Source organism: Idiotropiscis lumnitzeri, chromosome 12 (assembly GCF_059441095.1).
Source record: "Idiotropiscis lumnitzeri isolate Australia: NSW breed Sydney's pygmy pipehorse chromosome 12, RoL_Ilum_1.0, whole genome shotgun sequence".
Taxonomy (NCBI): Eukaryota; Metazoa; Chordata; class Actinopteri; order Syngnathiformes; family Syngnathidae; genus Idiotropiscis; species Idiotropiscis lumnitzeri.
In genome coordinates, this window is record NC_142402.1 from 3,907,503 (window position 1) to 3,928,366 (window position 20,864).

Sequence of the window (20,864 nt, forward strand, 5' to 3'; positions counted from 1 at the left end):
CCTCAGAGAAAAGAGTACGTCTTGAGTCTGGCGACTTAGACCACTCGGGAAACCTGGCAGTCAATGGGAGTTGGTCTTTATTGTTGGTTGAATATACAAATTATACTTCGGCAAACTGCCACATAGATGTATCTTCTATATTTTGTCTTTTTTTCTATGGTCCACAGTGCGACTCAAACCTTCCACTGAGTTGTCCCCAAAAAGCAATCCCAACAGCCAAGATGATCCCCTGAAATTCAAACTAAAGTATTTGTCTGGAGTGGGATTTGAACCCACGCCTCCATCCGGAGACCAGAAGTCCCAATTTAATATTGGAAGATTAACACCTTGAGTCTGGCGCCTTAGACCGCTCGGCCATCCTGACAAGGTGTTTACTATCCTCTTCACATGTGGGTGGTTTAAAAATGTACCACGGAGTATTGAAGGACTTGCAATTTATATAAATTATCCTCGTGACAGTCGTCCAATCTTGAGCCCAGAAGCCCCAATTCACCATGGAAAGAATTACACCTTGTGACTGGGGCCTGAGCCAACTCAACCGTCCTGACAGTTTTTGGTTTAATGTCTAAACTGTTTGTTGGATTGAAAGCTAAAAGACGGCGCAATGCCAAACACTCGAATTTTATATATTTTGTACTTGTTATTATGGTACACAAACATGGAACTAATCAATATTGAAAAAACTGTCGGACAGCCAACACAGTACCCAAAACATCACATGAAAGAACTTGTCCGGAGTGGGATTTGAACCCACGGGTCCATTCAAAGACTAGAAGGCCTAACCGCTCAGAGGAAGGGGATCGTCCTAAGTCCAGCGACTTAGACCACTCGACCATCCTGCCACTCAATTTGGGGTGGTCTTCATTGTTGGTTGAATATACAAATTATACTACGGCAAACTGCCAAATTGATGTATCTTCTATATTTTGTCTTTTTTTTCTATGGTCCACAGTGCGACTCAAACCTTCCACTGAGTTGTCCCCAAAAAGCCATCCCAACAGCCAAGATGATCCCCTTAAATTCAAACAAAAGTATTTGTCAGGAGTGGGACTTGAACCCACGCCTCCATTTGGAGACCAGAAGCCTCCATTTACCATTGGAAGATTACACCTTGAGTCTGGCGCCTTAGACCACTCGGCCATCCTGACAAGATGTTGATGAGCCTCGTTACATGTGGGTGGTTTAAAAATGTACCACAGAGTACTGAAGGACTTGCATTTTGTATAAATTATCCTTGTGACGATAGACCAATCTTGAGCCCAGAAGCCCCAATTCACCATGGAAAGAATTACACCTTGTGACTGGGGCCTGAGCCAACTCAGCCGTCCTGACAGTTTTTGGTTTAATGTCTTAACTGTTTGTTGGATTGAAAGCTAGAAGACGGCGCAATGCCAAGCACTCGAATTTTATATATTTTGTACTTGTTATTATGGTACACAAACATGGAACTGATCAATATTGAAGAAACTGTCGCACAGCCAACACAGTACCCAAAACATCACATGAAAGAACTTGTTCGGAGTGGGATTTGAACCCACGGGTCCATTCAAAGACCAGAAGGCCTAATTCCTCAGAGAAAAGAGTACGTCTTGAGTCTGGCGACTTAGACCACTCGGGAAACCTGGCAGTCAATGGGAGTTGGTCTTTATTGTTGGTTGAATATACAAATTATACTTCGGCAAACTGCCAAATAGATGTATCTTCTATATTTTGTCTTTTTTTCTATGGTCCACAGTGCGACTCAAACCTTCCACTGAGTTGTCCCCAAAAAGCCATCCCAACAGCCAAGAAGATCCCCTGAAATTCAAACTAAAGTATTTGTCAGGAGTGGGACTTGAACCCACGCCTCCATCTGGAGACCAGAAGCCCCAATTTAATATTGGAAGATTAACACCTTAAGTCTGGCGCCTTAGACCGCTCGGCCATCCTGACAAGGTGTTGATTATGCTCTTCGCATGTGGGTGGTTTAAAAATGTACCACGGAGTATTGAAGGACTTGCACTTTATATAAATTATCCTCGTGACAGTCGTCCAATCTTGAGCCCAGAAGCCCCAATTCACCATGGAAAGAATTACACCTTGTGACTGGGGCCTGAGCCAACTCAACCGTCCTGACGGTTTTTGGCTAAATGTCTTCACTGTTTGTTGGATTGAAACCTAAAAGGGGGTGCAATGCCAAGCACTTTCTTTCAAATATATTTTGTCCTTGTTACTGTGGTACACAAACGTGGAACTGATCAATCTTGAAGAAACTGTCACACAGCCAACTCAGTTCCCAAAACATCAAATGAGCGAACTTGTCCGGAGTGGGATTTGAACCCATGGTTCCATTCGGAGACCAGAAGGCCTAATTCCTCAGAATAAGGGATGCGTACTAAGTCTGCCACCTTAGACCACACGACCATGCTTACATTCAATCTGGGATGGTCTTCATTGTGGGTTGAATATACAAATTATCCTACGACAAACTGCCAAATAGATGCATCTTCTATATTTTTTCATTTTTTTCTATGGTCCACAGTGCGACTCAAACCTTCCACTGAGTTGTCCCCAAAAAACCTTCCAAACAGCCAAGATGAACCCCTTAAATTCAAACAAAAGAATTTGTCAGGAGTGGGATTTGAACCCACGCCTCCATCCGGAGACCAGAAGCCCCAATTTACTATTGGAAGATGAACGCCTTGAGTCTGGCGGCTCAGACCGCTCTGCCATCCTGACAAGGTGTTGATTGTCCTCTTCACATGTGGGTGGTTTAAAAATGTACCACGGAGTATTGAAGGATTTGCACTTTATATAAATTATCCTCGTGACAGTCGTCCAATCTTGAGCCCAGAAGCCCAAATTCACCATGGAAAGAATTACACCTTGTGACTGGGGCCTGAGCCAACTCAACCGTCCTGACAGTTTTTGGTTTAATGTCTTAACTGTTTGTTGGATTGAAAGCTAAAAGACGGCGCAATGCCAAGCACTTGAATTTTATATATTTTGTACTTGTTATTATGGTACACAAACATGGAACTGATCAATATTGAAGAAACTGTCGCACAGCCAACACAGTACCCAAAACATCACATGAAAGAACTTGTTCGGAGTGGGATTTGAACCCACGGGTCCATTCAAAGACCAGAAGGCCAAATTCCTCAGAGAAAAGAGAACGTCTTGAGTCTGGCGACTTAGACCACTCGGGAAACCTGACAGTCAATGGGAGTTGGTCTTTATTGTTGGTTGAATATACAAATTATACTTCGGCAAACTGCCAAATAGATGTATCTTCTATATTTTGTCTTTTTTTCTATGGTCCACAGTGCGACTCAAACCTTCCACTGAGTTGTCCCCAAAAAGCCATCCCAACAGCCAAGATGATCCCCTGAAATTCAAACTAAAGTATTTGTCAGGAGTGGGATTTGAACCCACGCCTCCATCCGGAGACCAGAAGTCCCAATTTAATATTGGAAGATTAACACCTTGAGTCTGGCGCCTTAGACCGCTCGGCCATCCTGAGAAGGTGTTGACTATCCTCTTCACATGTGGGTGGTTTAAAAATGTACCACGGAGTATTGAAGGACTTGCAATTTATATAAATTATCCTCGTGACAGTCGTCCAATCTTGAGCCCAGAAGCCCCAATTCACCATGGAAAGAATTACACCTTGTGACTGGGGCCTGAGCCAACTCAACCGTCCTGACAGTTTTTGGTTTAATGTCTTAACTGTTTGTTGGATTGAAAGCTAAAAGACGGCGCAATGCCAAACACTCGAATTTTATATATTTTGTACTTGTTATTATGGTACACAAACATGGAACTGATCGATATTGAAGAAACTGTCGGACAGCCAACACAGTACCCAAAACATCACATGAAAGAACTTGTCCGGAGTGGGATTTGAACCCACGGGTCCATTCAAAGACTAGAAGGCCTAACCGCTCAGAGGAAGGGGATCGTCCTAAGTCCAGCGACTTAGACCACTCGACCATCCTGCCACTCAATTTGGGATGGTCTTCATTGTTGGTTGAATATACAAATTATACTACGGCAAACTGCCAAATTGATGTATCTTCTATATTTTGTCTTTTTTTTCTATGGTCCACAGTGCGACTCAAACCTTCCACTGAGTTGTCCCCAAAAAGCCATCCCAACAGCCAAGATGATCCCCTTAAATTCAAACAAAAGTATTTGTCAGGAGTGGGACTTGAACCCACGCCTCCATTTGGAGACCAGAAGCCTCCATTTACCATTGGAAGATTACACCTTGAGTCTGGCGCCTTAGACCGCTCAGCCATCCTGACAAGATGTTGATGAGCCTCGTTACATGTGGGTGGTTTAAAAATGTACCACAGAGTACTGAAGAACGCATTTTGTATAAATTATCCTTGTGACGATAGACCAATCTTGAGCCCAGAAGCCCCAATTCACCATGGAAAGAATTACACCTTGTGACTGGGGCCTGAGCCAACTCTGCCGTCCTGACAGTTTTTGGTTTAATGTCTTAACTGTTTGTTGGATTGAAAGCTAGAAGACGGCGCAATGCCAAGCACTTGAATTTTATATATTTTGTACTTGTTATTATGGTACACAAACATGGAACTGATCAATTTTAAAGAAACTGTCGCACAGCCAACACAGTACCCAAAACATCACATGAAAGAACTTGTTCGGAGTGGGATTTGAACCCATGGGTCCATTCAAAGACCAGAAGGCCTAATTCCTCAGAGAAAAGAGTACGTCTTGAGTCTGGCGACTTAGACCACTCGGGAAACCTGGCAGTCAATGGGAGTTGGTCTTTATTGTTGGTTGAATATACAAATTATACTTCGGCAAACTGCCAAATAGATGTATCTTCTATATTTTTTCTTTTTTTCTATGGTCCACAGTGCGACTCAAACCTTCCACTGAGTTGTCCCCAAAAAGCCATCCCAACAGCCAAGATGATCCCCTGAAATTCAAACTAAAGTATTTGTCAGGAGTGGGATTTGAACCCACGCCTCCATCCGGAGACCAGAAGTCCCAGTTTAATATTGGAAGATTAACACCTTGAGTCTGGCGCCTTAGACCGCTCGGCCATCCTGACAAGGTGTTGACTATCCTCTTCACATGTGGGTGGTTTAAAAATGTACCACGGAGTATTGAAGGACTTGCACTTTATATAAATTATCCTCGTGACAGTCGTCCAATCTTGAGCCCAGAAGCCCCAATTCACCATGGAAAGAATTACACCTTGTGATTGGGGACTGAGCCAACTCAACCGTCCTGACAGTTTTTGGTTTAATGTCTTAACTGTTTGTTGGATTGAAAGCTAAAAGACGGCGCAATGCCAAACACTCGAATTTTATATATTTTGTACTTGTTATTATGGTACACAAACATGGAACTGATCTATATTGAAGAAACTGTCGCACAGCCAACACAGTACCCAAAACATCACATGAAAGAACTTGTCCGGAGTGGGATTTGAACCCACGGGTCCATTCAAAGACCAGAAGGCCTAACCGCTCAGAGGAAGGGGATCGTCCTAAGTCCAGCGACTTAGACCACTCGACCATCCTGCCACTCAATTTGGGATGGTCTTCATTGTTGGTTGAATATACAAATTATACTACGGCAAACTGCCAAATTGATGTATCTTCTATATTTTGTCTTTTTTTTCTATGGTCCACAGTGCGACTCAAACCTTCCACTGAGTTGTCCCCAAAAAGCCATCCCAACAGCCAAGATGATCCCCTTAAATTCAAACAATAGTATTTGTCAGGAGTGGGACTTGAACCCACGCCTCCATTTGGAGACCAGAAGCCTCCATTTACCATTGGAAGATTACACCTTGAGTCTGGCGCCTTAGACCACTCGGCCATCCTGACAAGATGTTGATGAGCCTCGTTACATGTGGGTGGTTTAAAAATGTACCACAGAGTACTGAAGGACTTGCATTTTGTATAAATTATCCTTGTGACGATAGACCAATCTTGAGCCCAGAAGCCCCAATTCACCATGGAAAGAATTACACCTTGTGACTGGGGCCTGAGCCAACTCAGCCGTCCTGACAGTTTTTGGTTTAATGTCTTAACTGTTTGTTGGATTGAAAGCTAGAAGACGGCGCAATGCCAAGCACTCGAATTTTATATATTTTGTACTTGTTATTATGGTACACAAACATGGAACTGATCAATATTGAAGAAACTGTCGCACAGCCAACACAGTACCCAAAACATCACATGAAAGAACTTGTTCGGAGTGGGATTTGAACCCACGGGTCCATTCAAAGACCAGAAGGCCTAATTCCTCAGAGAAAAGAGTACGTCTTGAGTCTGGCGACTTAGACCACTCGGGAAACCTGGCAGTCAATGGGAGTTGGTCTTTATTGTTGGTTGAATATACAAATTATACTTCGGCAAACTGCCAAATAGATGTATCTTCTATATTTTGTCTTTTTTTCTATGGTCCACAGTGCGACTCAAACCTTCCACTGAGTTGTCCCCAAAAAGCCATCCCAACAGCCAAGAAGATCCCCTGAAATTCAAACTAAAGTATTTGTCAGGAGTGGGACTTGAACCCACGCCTCCATCTGGAGACCAGAAGCCCCAATTTAATGGTCCACAGTGCGACTCAAACCTTCCACTGAGTTGTCCCCAAAAAGCCATCCCAACAGCCAAGATGATCCCCTTAAATTCAAACAATAGTATTTGTCAGGAGTGGGAGTTGAACCCACGCCTCCATTTGGAGACCAGAAGCCTCCATTTACCATTGGAAGATTACACCTTGAGTCTGGCGCCTTAGACCGCTCGGCCATCCTGACAAGATGTTGGTGAGCCTCGTTACATGTGGGTGGTTTAAAAATGTACCACAGAGTACTGAAGGACTTGCATTTTGTATAAATTATCCTTGTGACGATAGACCAATCTTGAGCCCAGAAGCCCATATTCACCATGGAAACAATTACACCTTGTGACTGGGGCCTGAGCCAACTCAGACGTCCTGACGGTTTTTGGTTAAATGTCTTTACTGTTTGTTGGATTGAAACCTAAAAGGGGGTGCAATGCCAAGCACTTTTTTTCAAATATATTTTGTCCTTGTTACTGTGGTACACAAACGTGTAACTGATCAATCTTGAAGAAACTGTCACACAGCCAACTCAGTTCCCAAAACATCAAATGAGCGAACTTGTCCGGAGTGGGATTTTAACCCATGGTTCCATTCGGAGACCAGAAGGCCTAATTCCTCAGAAAAAGGGATGCTTACTAAGTCTGCCACCTTAGACCACACGACCAGGCTTACATTAAATTTGGGATGATCTTCATTGTAGATTGAATATACAAATTATCCTACGACAAACTGCCAAATAGATGCATCTTCTATATTTTTTCATTTTTTTCTATGGTCCACAGTGCGACTCAAACCTTCCACTGAGTTGTCCCCAAAAAACCTTCCAAACAGCCAAGATGATCCCCTTAAATTCAAACAAGAGAATTTGTCCGGAGTGGGATTTGAACCCACGCCTCCATCCAGAGAGCAGAAGCCCCAATTTAATATTGGAAGATTAATGCCTTGAGTCTGGCGCCTTAGACCGCTCGGCCATCCTGACAAGGTGTTGATTGTCCTCTTCACATGTGGGTGGTTTAAAAATGTACCACGGAGTATTGAAGGACTTGCACTTTATATAAATTATCCTCGTGACAGTCGTCCAATCTTGAGCCCAGAAGCCCAAATTCACCATGGAAAGAATTACACCTTGTGACTGGGGCCTGAGCCAACTCAACCGTCCTGACAGTTTTTGGTTTAATGTCTTAACTGTTTGTTGGATTGAAAGCTAAAAGACGGCGCAATGCCAAGCACTTGAATTTTATATATTTTGTACTTGTTATTATGGTACACAAACATGGAACTGATCAATATTGAAGAAACTGTCGCACAGCCAACACAGTACCCAAAACATCACATGAAAGAACTTGTTCGGAGTGGGATTTGAACCCACGGGTCCATTCAAAGACCAGAAGGCCAAATTCCTCAGAGAAAAGAGAACGTCTTGAGTCTGGCGACTTAGACCACTCGGGAAACCTGACAGTCAATGGGAGTTGGTCTTTATTGTTGGTTGAATATACAAATTATACTTCGGCAAACTGCCAAATAGATGTATCTTCTATATTTTGTCTTTTTTTCTATGGTCCACAGTGCGACTCAAACCTTCCACTGAGTTGTCCCCAAAAAGCCATCCCAACAGCCAAGATGATCCCCTGAAATTCAAACTAAAGTATTTGTCAGGAGTGGGATTTGAACCCACGCCTCCATCCGGAGACCAGAAGTCCCAATTTAATATTGGAAGATTAACACCTTGAGTCTGGCGCCTTAGACCGCTCGGCCATCCTGAGAAGGTGTTGACTATCCTCTTCACATGTGGGTGGTTTAAAAATGTACCACGGAGTATTGAAGGACTTGCAATTTATATAAATTATCCTCGTGACAGTCGTCCAATCTTGAGCCCAGAAGCCCCAATTCACCATGGAAAGAATTACACCTTGTGACTGGGGCCTGAGCCAACTCAACCGTCCTGACAGTTTTTGGTTTAATGTCTTAACTGTTTGTTGGATTGAAAGCTAAAAGACGGCGCAATGCCAAACACTCGAATTTTATATATTTTGTACTTGTTATTATGGTACACAAACATGGAACTGATCGATATTGAAGAAACTGTCGGACAGCCAACACAGTACCCAAAACATCACATGAAAGAACTTGTCCGGAGTGGGATTTGAACCCACGGGTCCATTCAAAGACTAGAAGGCCTAACCGCTCAGAGGAAGGGGATCGTCCTAAGTCCAGCGACTTAGACCACTCGACCATCCTGCCACTCAATTTGGGATGGTCTTCATTGTTGGTTGAATATACAAATTATACTACGGCAAACTGCCAAATTGATGTATCTTCTATATTTTGTCTTTTTTTTCTATGGTCCACAGTGCGACTCAAACCTTCCACTGAGTTGTCCCCAAAAAGCCATCCCAACAGCCAAGATGATCCCCTTAAATTCAAACAAAAGTATTTGTCAGGAGTGGGACTTGAACCCACGCCTCCATTTGGAGACCAGAAGCCTCCATTTACCATTGGAAGATTACACCTTGAGTCTGGCGCCTTAGACCGCTCAGCCATCCTGACAAGATGTTGATGAGCCTCGTTACATGTGGGTGGTTTAAAAATGTACCACAGAGTACTGAAGAACGCATTTTGTATAAATTATCCTTGTGACGATAGACCAATCTTGAGCCCAGAAGCCCCAATTCACCATGGAAAGAATTACACCTTGTGACTGGGGCCTGAGCCAACTCTGCCGTCCTGACAGTTTTTGGTTTAATGTCTTAACTGTTTGTTGGATTGAAAGCTAGAAGACGGCGCAATGCCAAGCACTTGAATTTTATATATTTTGTACTTGTTATTATGGTACACAAACATGGAACTGATCAATTTTAAAGAAACTGTCGCACAGCCAACACAGTACCCAAAACATCACATGAAAGAACTTGTTCGGAGTGGGATTTGAACCCATGGGTCCATTCAAAGACCAGAAGGCCTAATTCCTCAGAGAAAAGAGTACGTCTTGAGTCTGGCGACTTAGACCACTCGGGAAACCTGGCAGTCAATGGGAGTTGGTCTTTATTGTTGGTTGAATATACAAATTATACTTCGGCAAACTGCCAAATAGATGTATCTTCTATATTTTTTCTTTTTTTCTATGGTCCACAGTGCGACTCAAACCTTCCACTGAGTTGTCCCCAAAAAGCCATCCCAACAGCCAAGATGATCCCCTGAAATTCAAACTAAAGTATTTGTCAGGAGTGGGATTTGAACCCACGCCTCCATCCGGAGACCAGAAGTCCCAGTTTAATATTGGAAGATTAACACCTTGAGTCTGGCGCCTTAGACCGCTCGGCCATCCTGACAAGGTGTTGACTATCCTCTTCACATGTGGGTGGTTTAAAAATGTACCACGGAGTATTGAAGGACTTGCACTTTATATAAATTATCCTCGTGACAGTCGTCCAATCTTGAGCCCAGAAGCCCCAATTCACCATGGAAAGAATTACACCTTGTGATTGGGGACTGAGCCAACTCAACCGTCCTGACAGTTTTTGGTTTAATGTCTTAACTGTTTGTTGGATTGAAAGCTAAAAGACGGCGCAATGCCAAACACTCGAATTTTATATATTTTGTACTTGTTATTATGGTACACAAACATGGAACTGATCTATATTGAAGAAACTGTCGCACAGCCAACACAGTACCCAAAACATCACATGAAAGAACTTGTCCGGAGTGGGATTTGAACCCACGGGTCCATTCAAAGACCAGAAGGCCTAACCGCTCAGAGGAAGGGGATCGTCCTAAGTCCAGCGACTTAGACCACTCGACCATCCTGCCACTCAATTTGGGATGGTCTTCATTGTTGGTTGAATATACAAATTATACTACGGCAAACTGCCAAATTGATGTATCTTCTATATTTTGTCTTTTTTTTCTATGGTCCACAGTGCGACTCAAACCTTCCACTGAGTTGTCCCCAAAAAGCCATCCCAACAGCCAAGATGATCCCCTTAAATTCAAACAATAGTATTTGTCAGGAGTGGGACTTGAACCCACGCCTCCATTTGGAGACCAGAAGCCTCCATTTACCATTGGAAGATTACACCTTGAGTCTGGCGCCTTAGACCACTCGGCCATCCTGACAAGATGTTGATGAGCCTCGTTACATGTGGGTGGTTTAAAAATGTACCACAGAGTACTGAAGGACTTGCATTTTGTATAAATTATCCTTGTGACGATAGACCAATCTTGAGCCCAGAAGCCCCAATTCACCATGGAAAGAATTACACCTTGTGACTGGGGCCTGAGCCAACTCAGCCGTCCTGACAGTTTTTGGTTTAATGTCTTAACTGTTTGTTGGATTGAAAGCTAGAAGACGGCGCAATGCCAAGCACTCGAATTTTATATATTTTGTACTTGTTATTATGGTACACAAACATGGAACTGATCAATATTGAAGAAACTGTCGCACAGCCAACACAGTACCCAAAACATCACATGAAAGAACTTGTTCGGAGTGGGATTTGAACCCACGGGTCCATTCAAAGACCAGAAGGCCTAATTCCTCAGAGAAAAGAGTACGTCTTGAGTCTGGCGACTTAGACCACTCGGGAAACCTGGCAGTCAATGGGAGTTGGTCTTTATTGTTGGTTGAATATACAAATTATACTTCGGCAAACTGCCAAATAGATGTATCTTCTATATTTTGTCTTTTTTTCTATGGTCCACAGTGCGACTCAAACCTTCCACTGAGTTGTCCCCAAAAAGCCATCCCAACAGCCAAGAAGATCCCCTGAAATTCAAACTAAAGTATTTGTCAGGAGTGGGACTTGAACCCACGCCTCCATCTGGAGACCAGAAGCCCCAATTTAATGGTCCACAGTGCGACTCAAACCTTCCACTGAGTTGTCCCCAAAAAGCCATCCCAACAGCCAAGATGATCCCCTTAAATTCAAACAATAGTATTTGTCAGGAGTGGGAGTTGAACCCACGCCTCCATTTGGAGACCAGAAGCCTCCATTTACCATTGGAAGATTACACCTTGAGTCTGGCGCCTTAGACCGCTCGGCCATCCTGACAAGATGTTGGTGAGCCTCGTTACATGTGGGTGGTTTAAAAATGTACCACAGAGTACTGAAGGACTTGCATTTTGTATAAATTATCCTTGTGACGATAGACCAATCTTGAGCCCAGAAGCCCATATTCACCATGGAAACAATTACACCTTGTGACTGGGGCCTGAGCCAACTCAGACGTCCTGACGGTTTTTGGTTAAATGTCTTTACTGTTTGTTGGATTGAAACCTAAAAGGGGGTGCAATGCCAAGCACTTTTTTTCAAATATATTTTGTCCTTGTTACTGTGGTACACAAACGTGTAACTGATCAATCTTGAAGAAACTGTCACACAGCCAACTCAGTTCCCAAAACATCAAATGAGCGAACTTGTCCGGAGTGGGATTTTAACCCATGGTTCCATTCGGAGACCAGAAGGCCTAATTCCTCAGAAAAAGGGATGCTTACTAAGTCTGCCACCTTAGACCACACGACCAGGCTTACATTAAATTTGGGATGATCTTCATTGTAGATTGAATATACAAATTATCCTACGACAAACTGCCAAATAGATGCATCTTCTATATTTTTTCATTTTTTTCTATGGTCCACAGTGCGACTCAAACCTTCCACTGAGTTGTCCCCAAAAAACCTTCCAAACAGCCAAGATGATCCCCTTAAATTCAAACAAGAGAATTTGTCCGGAGTGGGATTTGAACCCACGCCTCCATCCAGAGAGCAGAAGCCCCAATTTAATATTGGAAGATTAATGCCTTGAGTCTGGCGCCTTAGACCGCTCGGCCATCCTGACAAGGTGTTGATTGTCCTCTTCACATGTGGGTGGTTTAAAAATGTACCACGGAGTATTGAAGGACTTGCACTTTATATAAATTATCCTCGTGACAGTCGTCCAATCTTGAGCCCAGAAGCCCAAATTCACCATGGAAAGAATTACACCTTGTGACTGGGGCCTGAGCCAACTCAACCGTCCTGACAGTTTTTGGTTTAATGTCTTAACTGTTTGTTGGATTGAAAGCTAAAAGACGGCGCAATGCCAAGCACTTGAATTTTATATATTTTGTACTTGTTATTATGGTACACAAACATGGAACTGATCAATATTGAAGAAACTGTCGCACAGCCAACACAGTACCCAAAACATCACATGAAAGAACTTGTTCGGAGTGGGATTTGAACCCACGGGTCCATTCAAAGACCAGAAGGCCAAATTCCTCAGAGAAAAGAGAACGTCTTGAGTCTGGCGACTTAGACCACTCGGGAAACCTGACAGTCAATGGGAGTTGGTCTTTATTGTTGGTTGAATATACAAATTATACTTCGGCAAACTGCCAAATAGATGTATCTTCTATATTTTGTCTTTTTTTCTATGGTCCACAGTGCGACTCAAACCTTCCACTGAGTTGTCCCCAAAAAGCCATCCCAACAGCCAAGATGATCCCCTGAAATTCAAACTAAAGTATTTGTCAGGAGTGGGATTTGAACCCACGCCTCCATCCGGAGACCAGAAGTCCCAATTTAATATTGGAAGATTAACACCTTGAGTCTGGCGCCTTAGACCGCTCGGCCATCCTGAGAAGGTGTTGACTATCCTCTTCACATGTGGGTGGTTTAAAAATGTACCACGGAGTATTGAAGGACTTGCAATTTATATAAATTATCCTCGTGACAGTCGTCCAATCTTGAGCCCAGAAGCCCCAATTCACCATGGAAAGAATTACACCTTGTGACTGGGGCCTGAGCCAACTCAACCGTCCTGACAGTTTTTGGTTTAATGTCTTAACTGTTTGTTGGATTGAAAGCTAAAAGACGGCGCAATGCCAAACACTCGAATTTTATATATTTTGTACTTGTTATTATGGTACACAAACATGGAACTGATCGATATTGAAGAAACTGTCGGACAGCCAACACAGTACCCAAAACATCACATGAAAGAACTTGTCCGGAGTGGGATTTGAACCCACGGGTCCATTCAAAGACTAGAAGGCCTAACCGCTCAGAGGAAGGGGATCGTCCTAAGTCCAGCGACTTAGACCACTCGACCATCCTGCCACTCAATTTGGGATGGTCTTCATTGTTGGTTGAATATACAAATTATACTACGGCAAACTGCCAAATTGATGTATCTTCTATATTTTGTCTTTTTTTTCTATGGTCCACAGTGCGACTCAAACCTTCCACTGAGTTGTCCCCAAAAAGCCATCCCAACAGCCAAGATGATCCCCTTAAATTCAAACAAAAGTATTTGTCAGGAGTGGGACTTGAACCCACGCCTCCATTTGGAGACCAGAAGCCTCCATTTACCATTGGAAGATTACACCTTGAGTCTGGCGCCTTAGACCGCTCAGCCATCCTGACAAGATGTTGATGAGCCTCGTTACATGTGGGTGGTTTAAAAATGTACCACAGAGTACTGAAGAACGCATTTTGTATAAATTATCCTTGTGACGATAGACCAATCTTGAGCCCAGAAGCCCCAATTCACCATGGAAAGAATTACACCTTGTGACTGGGGCCTGAGCCAACTCTGCCGTCCTGACAGTTTTTGGTTTAATGTCTTAACTGTTTGTTGGATTGAAAGCTAGAAGACGGCGCAATGCCAAGCACTTGAATTTTATATATTTTGTACTTGTTATTATGGTACACAAACATGGAACTGATCAATTTTAAAGAAACTGTCGCACAGCCAACACAGTACCCAAAACATCACATGAAAGAACTTGTTCGGAGTGGGATTTGAACCCATGGGTCCATTCAAAGACCAGAAGGCCTAATTCCTCAGAGAAAAGAGTACGTCTTGAGTCTGGCGACTTAGACCACTCGGGAAACCTGGCAGTCAATGGGAGTTGGTCTTTATTGTTGGTTGAATATACAAATTATACTTCGGCAAACTGCCAAATAGATGTATCTTCTATATTTTGTCTTTTTTTCTATGGTCCACAGTGCGACTCAAACCTTCCACTGAGTTGTCCCCAAAAAGCCATCCCAACAGCCAAGATGATCCCCTGAAATTCAAACTAAAGTATTTGTCAGGAGTGGGATTTGAACCCACGCCTCCATCCGGAGACCAGAAGTCCCAGTTTAATATTGGAAGATTAACACCTTGAGTCTGGCGCCTTAGACCGCTCGGCCATCCTGACAAGGTGTTGACTATCCTCTTCACATGTGGGTGGTTTAAAAATGTACCACGGAGTATTGAAGGACTTGCACTTTATATAAATTATCCTCGTGACAGTCGTCCAATCTTGAGCCCAGAAGCCCCAATTCACCATGGAAAGAATTACACCTTGTGACTGGGGCCTGAGCCAACTCAACCGTCCTGACGGTTTTTGGCTAAATGTCTTCACTGTTTGTTGGATTGAAACCTAAAAGGGGGTGCAATGCCAAGCACTTTCTTTCAAATATATTTTGTCCTTGTTACTGTGGTACACAAACGTGGAACTGATCAATCTTGAAGAAACTGTCACACAGCCAACTCAGTTCCCAAAACATCAAATGAGCGAACTTGTCCGGAGTGGGATTTGAACCCATGGTTCCATTCGGAGACCAGAAGGCCTAATTCCTCAGAATAAGGGATGCGTACTAAGTCTGCCACCTTAGACCACACGACCATGCTTACATTCAATCTGGGATGGTCTTCATTGTGGGTTGAATATACAAATTATCCTACGACAAACTGCCAAATAGATGCATCTTCTATATTTTTTCATTTTTTTCTATGGTCCACAGTGCGACTCAAACCTTCCACTGAGTTGTCCCCAAAAAACCTTCCAAACAGCCAAGATGAACCCCTTAAATTCAAACAAAAGAATTTGTCAGGAGTGGGATTTGAACCCACGCCTCCATCCGGAGACCAGAAGCCCCAATTTACTATTGGAAGATGAACGCCTTGAGTCTGGCGGCTCAGACCGCTCGGCCATCCTGACAAGGTGTTGATTGTCCTCTTCACATGTGGGTGGTTTAAAAATGTACCACGGAGTATTGAAGGATTTGCACTTTATATAAATTATCCTCGTGACAGTCGTCCAATCTTGAGCCCAGAAGCCCAAATTCACCATGGAAAGAATTACACCTTGTGACTGGGGCCTGAGCCAACTCAACCGTCCTGACAGTTTTTGGTTTAATGTCTTAACTGTTTGTTGGATTGAAAGCTAAAAGACGGCGCAATGCCAAGCACTTGAATTTTATATATTTTGTACTTGTTATTATGGTACACAAACATGGAACTGATCAATATTGAAGAAACTGTCGCACAGCCAACACAGTACCCAAAACATCACATGAAAGAACTTGTTCGGAGTGGGATTTGAACCCACGGGTCCATTCAAAGACCAGAAGGCCAAATTCCTCAGAGAAAAGAGAACGTCTTGAGTCTGGCGACTTAGACCACTCGGGAAACCTGACAGTCAATGGGAGTTGGTCTTTATTGTTGGTTGAATATACAAATTATACTTCGGCAAACTGCCAAATAGATGTATCTTCTATATTTTGTCTTTTTTTCTATGGTCCACAGTGCGACTCAAACCTTCCACTGAGTTGTCCCCAAAAAGCCATCCCAACAGCCAAGATGATCCCCTGAAATTCAAACTAAAGTATTTGTCAGGAGTGGGATTTGAACCCACGCCTCCATCCGGAGACCAGAAGTCCCAATTTAATATTGGAAGATTAACACCTTGAGTCTGGCGCCTTAGACCGCTCGGCCATCCTGACAAGGTGTTGACTATCCTCTTCACATGTGGGTGGTTTAAAAATGTACCACGGAGTATTGAAGGACTTGCAATTTATATAAATTATCCTCGTGACAGTCGTCCAATCTTGAGCCCAGAAGCCCCAATTCACCATGGAAAGAATTACACCTTGTGACTGGGGCCTGAGCCAACTCAACCGTCCTGACAGTTTTTGGTTTAATGTCTTAACTGTTTGTTGGATTGAAAGCTAAAAGACGGCGCAATGCCAAACACTCGAATTTTATATATTTTGTACTTGTTATTATGGTACACAAACATGGAACTGATCAATATCGAAGAAACTGTCGCACAGCCAACACAGTACCCAAAATATCACATGAAAGAACTTGTCCGGAGTGGGATTTGAACCCACGGGTCCATTCAAAGACCAGAAGGCCTAACCGCTCAGAGGAAGGGGATCGTCCTAAGTCCAGCGACTTAGACCGCTCGACCATCCTGCCACTCAATTTGGGATGGTCTTCATTGTTTGTTGAATATACAAATTATACTACGGCAAACTGCCAAATTGATGTATCTTCTATATTTTGTCTTTTTTTTCTATGGTCCACAGTGCGACTCAAACCTTCCACTGAGTTGTCCCCAAAAAGCCATCCCAACAGCCAAGATGATCCCCTTAAATTCAAACAAAAGTATTTGTCAGGAGTGAGACATGAACCCACGCCTCCATTTGGAGACCAGAAGACCCTATTTACCATTGCAAGATTACACCTTGAGTCTGGCGCCTTAGACCGCTCGGCCATCCTGACAAGATGTTCACGATCCTCTTTACATGTGGGTGGTCTAAAAATGTACCACGGAGTACTGAAGGACTTGCATTTTGTATAAATTATCCTCGTGACGACAGACCAATCTTGAGCCCAGAAGCCCCAATTCACCATGGAAAGAATTTACCCCTTGTGACTGGGGCCTGAGCCAACTCAACCGTCCTGACAGTTTTTGGTTTAATGTCTTAACTGTTTGTTGGATTGAAAGCTAAAAGACGGCGCAATGCCAAACACTCGAATTTTATATATTTTGTACTTGTTATTATGGTACACAAACATGGAACTGATCAATATTGAAGAAACTGTCGCACAGCCAACACAGTACCCAAAACATCACATGAAAGAACTTGTCCGGAGTGGGATTTGAACCCACGGGTCCATTCAAAGACCAGAAGGCCTAACCGCTCAGTGGAAGGGGATCGTCCTAAGTCCAGCGACTTAGACCACTCGACCATCCTGCCACACAATTTGGGATGGTCTTCATTGTTGGTTGAATATACAAATTATACTACGGCAAACTGCCAAATTGATGTATCTTCTATATTTTGTCTTTTTTTTCTATGGTCCACAGTGCGACTCAAACCTTCCACTGAGTTGTCCCCAAAAAGCCATCCCAACAGCCAAGATGATCCCCTTAAATTCAAACAACAGTATTTGTCAGGAGTGGGAGTTGAACCCACGCCTCCATTTGGAGACCAGAAGCCTCCATTTACCATTGGAAGATTACACCTTGAGTCTGGCGCCTTAGACCGCTCGGCCATCCTGACAAGATGTTGGTGAGCCTCGTTACATGTGGGTGGTTTAAAAATGTACCACAGAGTACTGAAGGACTTGCATTTTGTATAAATTATCCTTGTGACGATAGACCAATCTTGAGCCCAGAAGCCCATATTCACCATGGAAACAATTACACCTTGTGACTGGGGCCTGAGCCAACTCAGACGTCCTGACGGTTTTTGGTTAAATGTCTTTACTGTTTGTTGGATTGAAACCTAAAAGGGGGTGCAATGCCAAGCACTTTTTTTCAAATATATTTTGTCCTTGTTACTGTGGTACACAAACGTGTAACTGATCAATCTTGAAGAAACTGTCACACAGCCAACTCAGTTCCCAAAACATCAAATGAGCGAACTTGTCCGGAGTGGGATTTTAACCCATGGTTCCATTCGGAGACCAGAAGGCCTAATTCCTCAGAAAAAGGGATGCTTACTAAGTCTGCCACCTTAGACCACACGACCAGGCTTACATTAAATTTGGGATGGTCTTCATTGTAGATTGAATATACAAATTATCCTACGACAAACTGCCAAATAGATGCATCTTCTATATTTTTTCATTTTTTTCTATGGTCCACAGTGCGACTCAAACCTTCCACTGAGTTGTCCCCAAAAAACCTTCCAAACAGCCAAGATGATCCCCTTAAATTCAAACAAGAGAATTTGTCCGGAGTGGGATTTGAACCCACGCCTCCATCCAGAGAGCAGAAGCCCCAATTTAATATTGGAAGATTAATGCCTTGAGTCTGGCGCCTTAGACCGCTCGGCCATCCTGACAAGGTGTTGATTGTTCTCTTCACATGTGGGTGGTTTAAAAATGTACCACGGAGTATTGAAGGACTTGCACTTTATATAAATTATCCTCGTGACAGTCGTCCAATCTTGAGCCCAGAAGCCCCAATTCACCATGGAAAGAATTACACCTTGTGACTGGGGCCTGAGCCAACTCAACCGTCCTGACAGTTTTTGGTTTAATGTCTTAACTGTTTGTTGGATTGAAAGCTAAAAGACGGCGCAATGCCAAGCACTTGAATTTTATATATTTTGTACTTGTTATGATGGTACACAAACATGGAACTGATCAATATTGAAGAAACTGTCGCACAGCCAACACAGTACCCAAAACATCACATGAAAGAACTTGTTCGGAGTGGGATTTGAACCCACGGGTCCATTCAAAGACCAGAAGGCCTAATTCCTCAGAGAAAAGAGTACGTCTTGAGTCTGGCGACTTAGACCACTCGGGAAACCTGGCAGTCAATGGGAGTTGGTCTTTATTGTTGGTTGAATATACAAATTATACTTCGGCAAACTGCCAAATAGATTTATCTTCTATATTTTGTCTTTTTTTCTATGGTCCACAGTGCGACTCAAACCTTCCACTGAGTTGTCCCCAAAAAACCTTCCAAACAGCCAAGATGATCCCCTTAAATTCAAACAAAAGAATTTGTCAGGAGTGGGATTTGAACCCACGTCTCCATCCAGAGACCAGAAGCCCCAATTTAATATTGGAAGATTAACGCCTTGAGTCTGGCGCCTTAGACCGCTCGGCCATCCTGACAAGGTGTTGATTGTCCTCTTCACTTGTGGGTGGTTTAAAAATGTACCACGGAGTACTGAAGGACTTGCATTTTGTATAAATCATCCTCGTGACGACAGACCAATCTTGGGCCCAGAAGCCCATATTCACCATGGAAAGAATTACACCTTGTGACTGGGGCCTGAGCCAACTCAGCCGTCCTGACGGTTTTTGGTTAAATTTCTTTAGTGTTTGTTGGATTGAAACCTAAAAGGGGGTGCAATGCCAAGCACTTTTTTTCAAATATATTTTGTTCTTGTTACTGTGGTACACAAACGTGGAACTGATCAATCTTGAAGAAACTGTCACACAGCCAACTCAGTTCCCAAAACATCCAATGAGCGAACTTGTCCGGAGTGGGATTTGAACCCATGGTTCCATTCGGAGACCAGAAGGACTAATTCCTCTGAAAAAGGGATGCGTACTAAGTCTGCCACTTTAGACCACACGACCAGGCTGTCATTCAATTTGAGATGGTCTTCATTGTAGGTTGAATATACAAATTATCCTACGACAAACTGCCAAATAGATGCATCTTCTATATTTTTTCTTTTTTTTTCTATGGTCCACAGTGCGACTCAAACCTTCCACTGAGTTGTCCCCAAAAAACCTTCCAAACAGCCAAGATGATCCCCTTAAATTCAAACAAAAGAATTTGTCAGGAGTGGGATTTGAACCCACGCCTCCATCCAGAGACCAGAAGGACTTGCACTTTATATAAATTATCCTCGTGACAGTCGTCCAATCTTGAGCCCAGCAGCCCAAATTCACCATGGAAAGAATTACACCTTGTGACTGGGGCCTGAGCCAACTCAACCGTCCTGACAGTTTTTGGTTTAATGTTTTAACTGTTTGTTGGATTGAAAGCTAAAAGACAGCGCAATGCCAAGCACTTGAATTTTATATATTTTGTACTTGTCATGATGGTACACAAACATGGAACTGATCAATATTGAAGAAACTGTCGCACAGCCAACACAGTACCCAAAACATCACATGAAAGAACTTGTCCGGAGTGCAATTTGAACCCATGGGTCCATTCAAAGACCAGAAGGCCTAATTCCTCAAAGAAAGGGGCACGTCCTACGTCTGGCGACTTAGACCACTTGACCATCCTGCCACTCAATTTGCGATGGTCTTCATTGTTGGTTGAATATACAAATTATACTTCGGCAAACTGCCAAATAGATGTATCTTCTAGATTTTTTCTTTTTTTTTCTATGGTCCACAGTGCGACTCAAACCTTCCACTGAGTTGTCCCCAAAAAACCTTCCCAACAGCCAAGATGATCCCCTTAAATTCAAACAAAAGGTTATGTCAGGAGTGGGATTTGAACACACATCACCATTCGGAGAACAG

The 20,864-nt window shown here is 43.2% G+C and overlaps 8 non-coding genes across 8 annotated transcripts; all 8 read right to left on the reverse strand.

Moving 5' to 3' along the window:
• Nucleotides 1–1,036: 1,036 nt before the first annotated feature.
• Nucleotides 1,037–1,148, reverse strand: trnal-caa (transfer RNA leucine (anticodon CAA)). Its single transcript has 2 exons — nucleotides 1,111–1,148; nucleotides 1,037–1,082 (listed from the first exon to the last, which is right to left on the reverse strand). It is a non-coding gene; the product is annotated as a tRNA-Leu (tRNA).
• Nucleotides 1,149–1,819: 671 nt separating this feature from the next.
• On the reverse strand, nucleotides 1,820–1,932 carry trnal-uaa (transfer RNA leucine (anticodon UAA)). The gene is made up of 2 exons: nucleotides 1,895–1,932; nucleotides 1,820–1,865 (listed from the first exon to the last, which is right to left on the reverse strand). It is a non-coding gene; the product is annotated as a tRNA-Leu (tRNA).
• Nucleotides 1,933–4,955: 3,023 nt separating this feature from the next.
• Nucleotides 4,956–5,068, reverse strand: trnal-caa (transfer RNA leucine (anticodon CAA)). Its single transcript has 2 exons — nucleotides 5,031–5,068; nucleotides 4,956–5,001 (listed from the first exon to the last, which is right to left on the reverse strand). It is a non-coding gene; the product is annotated as a tRNA-Leu (tRNA).
• Nucleotides 5,069–5,740: 672 nt separating this feature from the next.
• Nucleotides 5,741–5,852, reverse strand: trnal-caa (transfer RNA leucine (anticodon CAA)). The gene is made up of 2 exons: nucleotides 5,815–5,852; nucleotides 5,741–5,786 (listed from the first exon to the last, which is right to left on the reverse strand). It is a non-coding gene; the product is annotated as a tRNA-Leu (tRNA).
• A 3,958-nt stretch (nucleotides 5,853–9,810) lies between these two features.
• Nucleotides 9,811–9,923, reverse strand: trnal-caa (transfer RNA leucine (anticodon CAA)). Its single transcript has 2 exons — nucleotides 9,886–9,923; nucleotides 9,811–9,856 (listed from the first exon to the last, which is right to left on the reverse strand). It is a non-coding gene; the product is annotated as a tRNA-Leu (tRNA).
• Nucleotides 9,924–10,595: 672 nt separating this feature from the next.
• On the reverse strand, nucleotides 10,596–10,707 carry trnal-caa (transfer RNA leucine (anticodon CAA)). The gene is made up of 2 exons: nucleotides 10,670–10,707; nucleotides 10,596–10,641 (listed from the first exon to the last, which is right to left on the reverse strand). It is a non-coding gene; the product is annotated as a tRNA-Leu (tRNA).
• Nucleotides 10,708–14,665: 3,958 nt separating this feature from the next.
• On the reverse strand, nucleotides 14,666–14,778 carry trnal-caa (transfer RNA leucine (anticodon CAA)). The gene is made up of 2 exons: nucleotides 14,741–14,778; nucleotides 14,666–14,711 (listed from the first exon to the last, which is right to left on the reverse strand). It is a non-coding gene; the product is annotated as a tRNA-Leu (tRNA).
• A 1,457-nt stretch (nucleotides 14,779–16,235) lies between these two features.
• Nucleotides 16,236–16,348, reverse strand: trnal-caa (transfer RNA leucine (anticodon CAA)). Its single transcript has 2 exons — nucleotides 16,311–16,348; nucleotides 16,236–16,281 (listed from the first exon to the last, which is right to left on the reverse strand). It is a non-coding gene; the product is annotated as a tRNA-Leu (tRNA).
• Nucleotides 16,349–20,864: the final 4,516 nt, after the last annotated feature.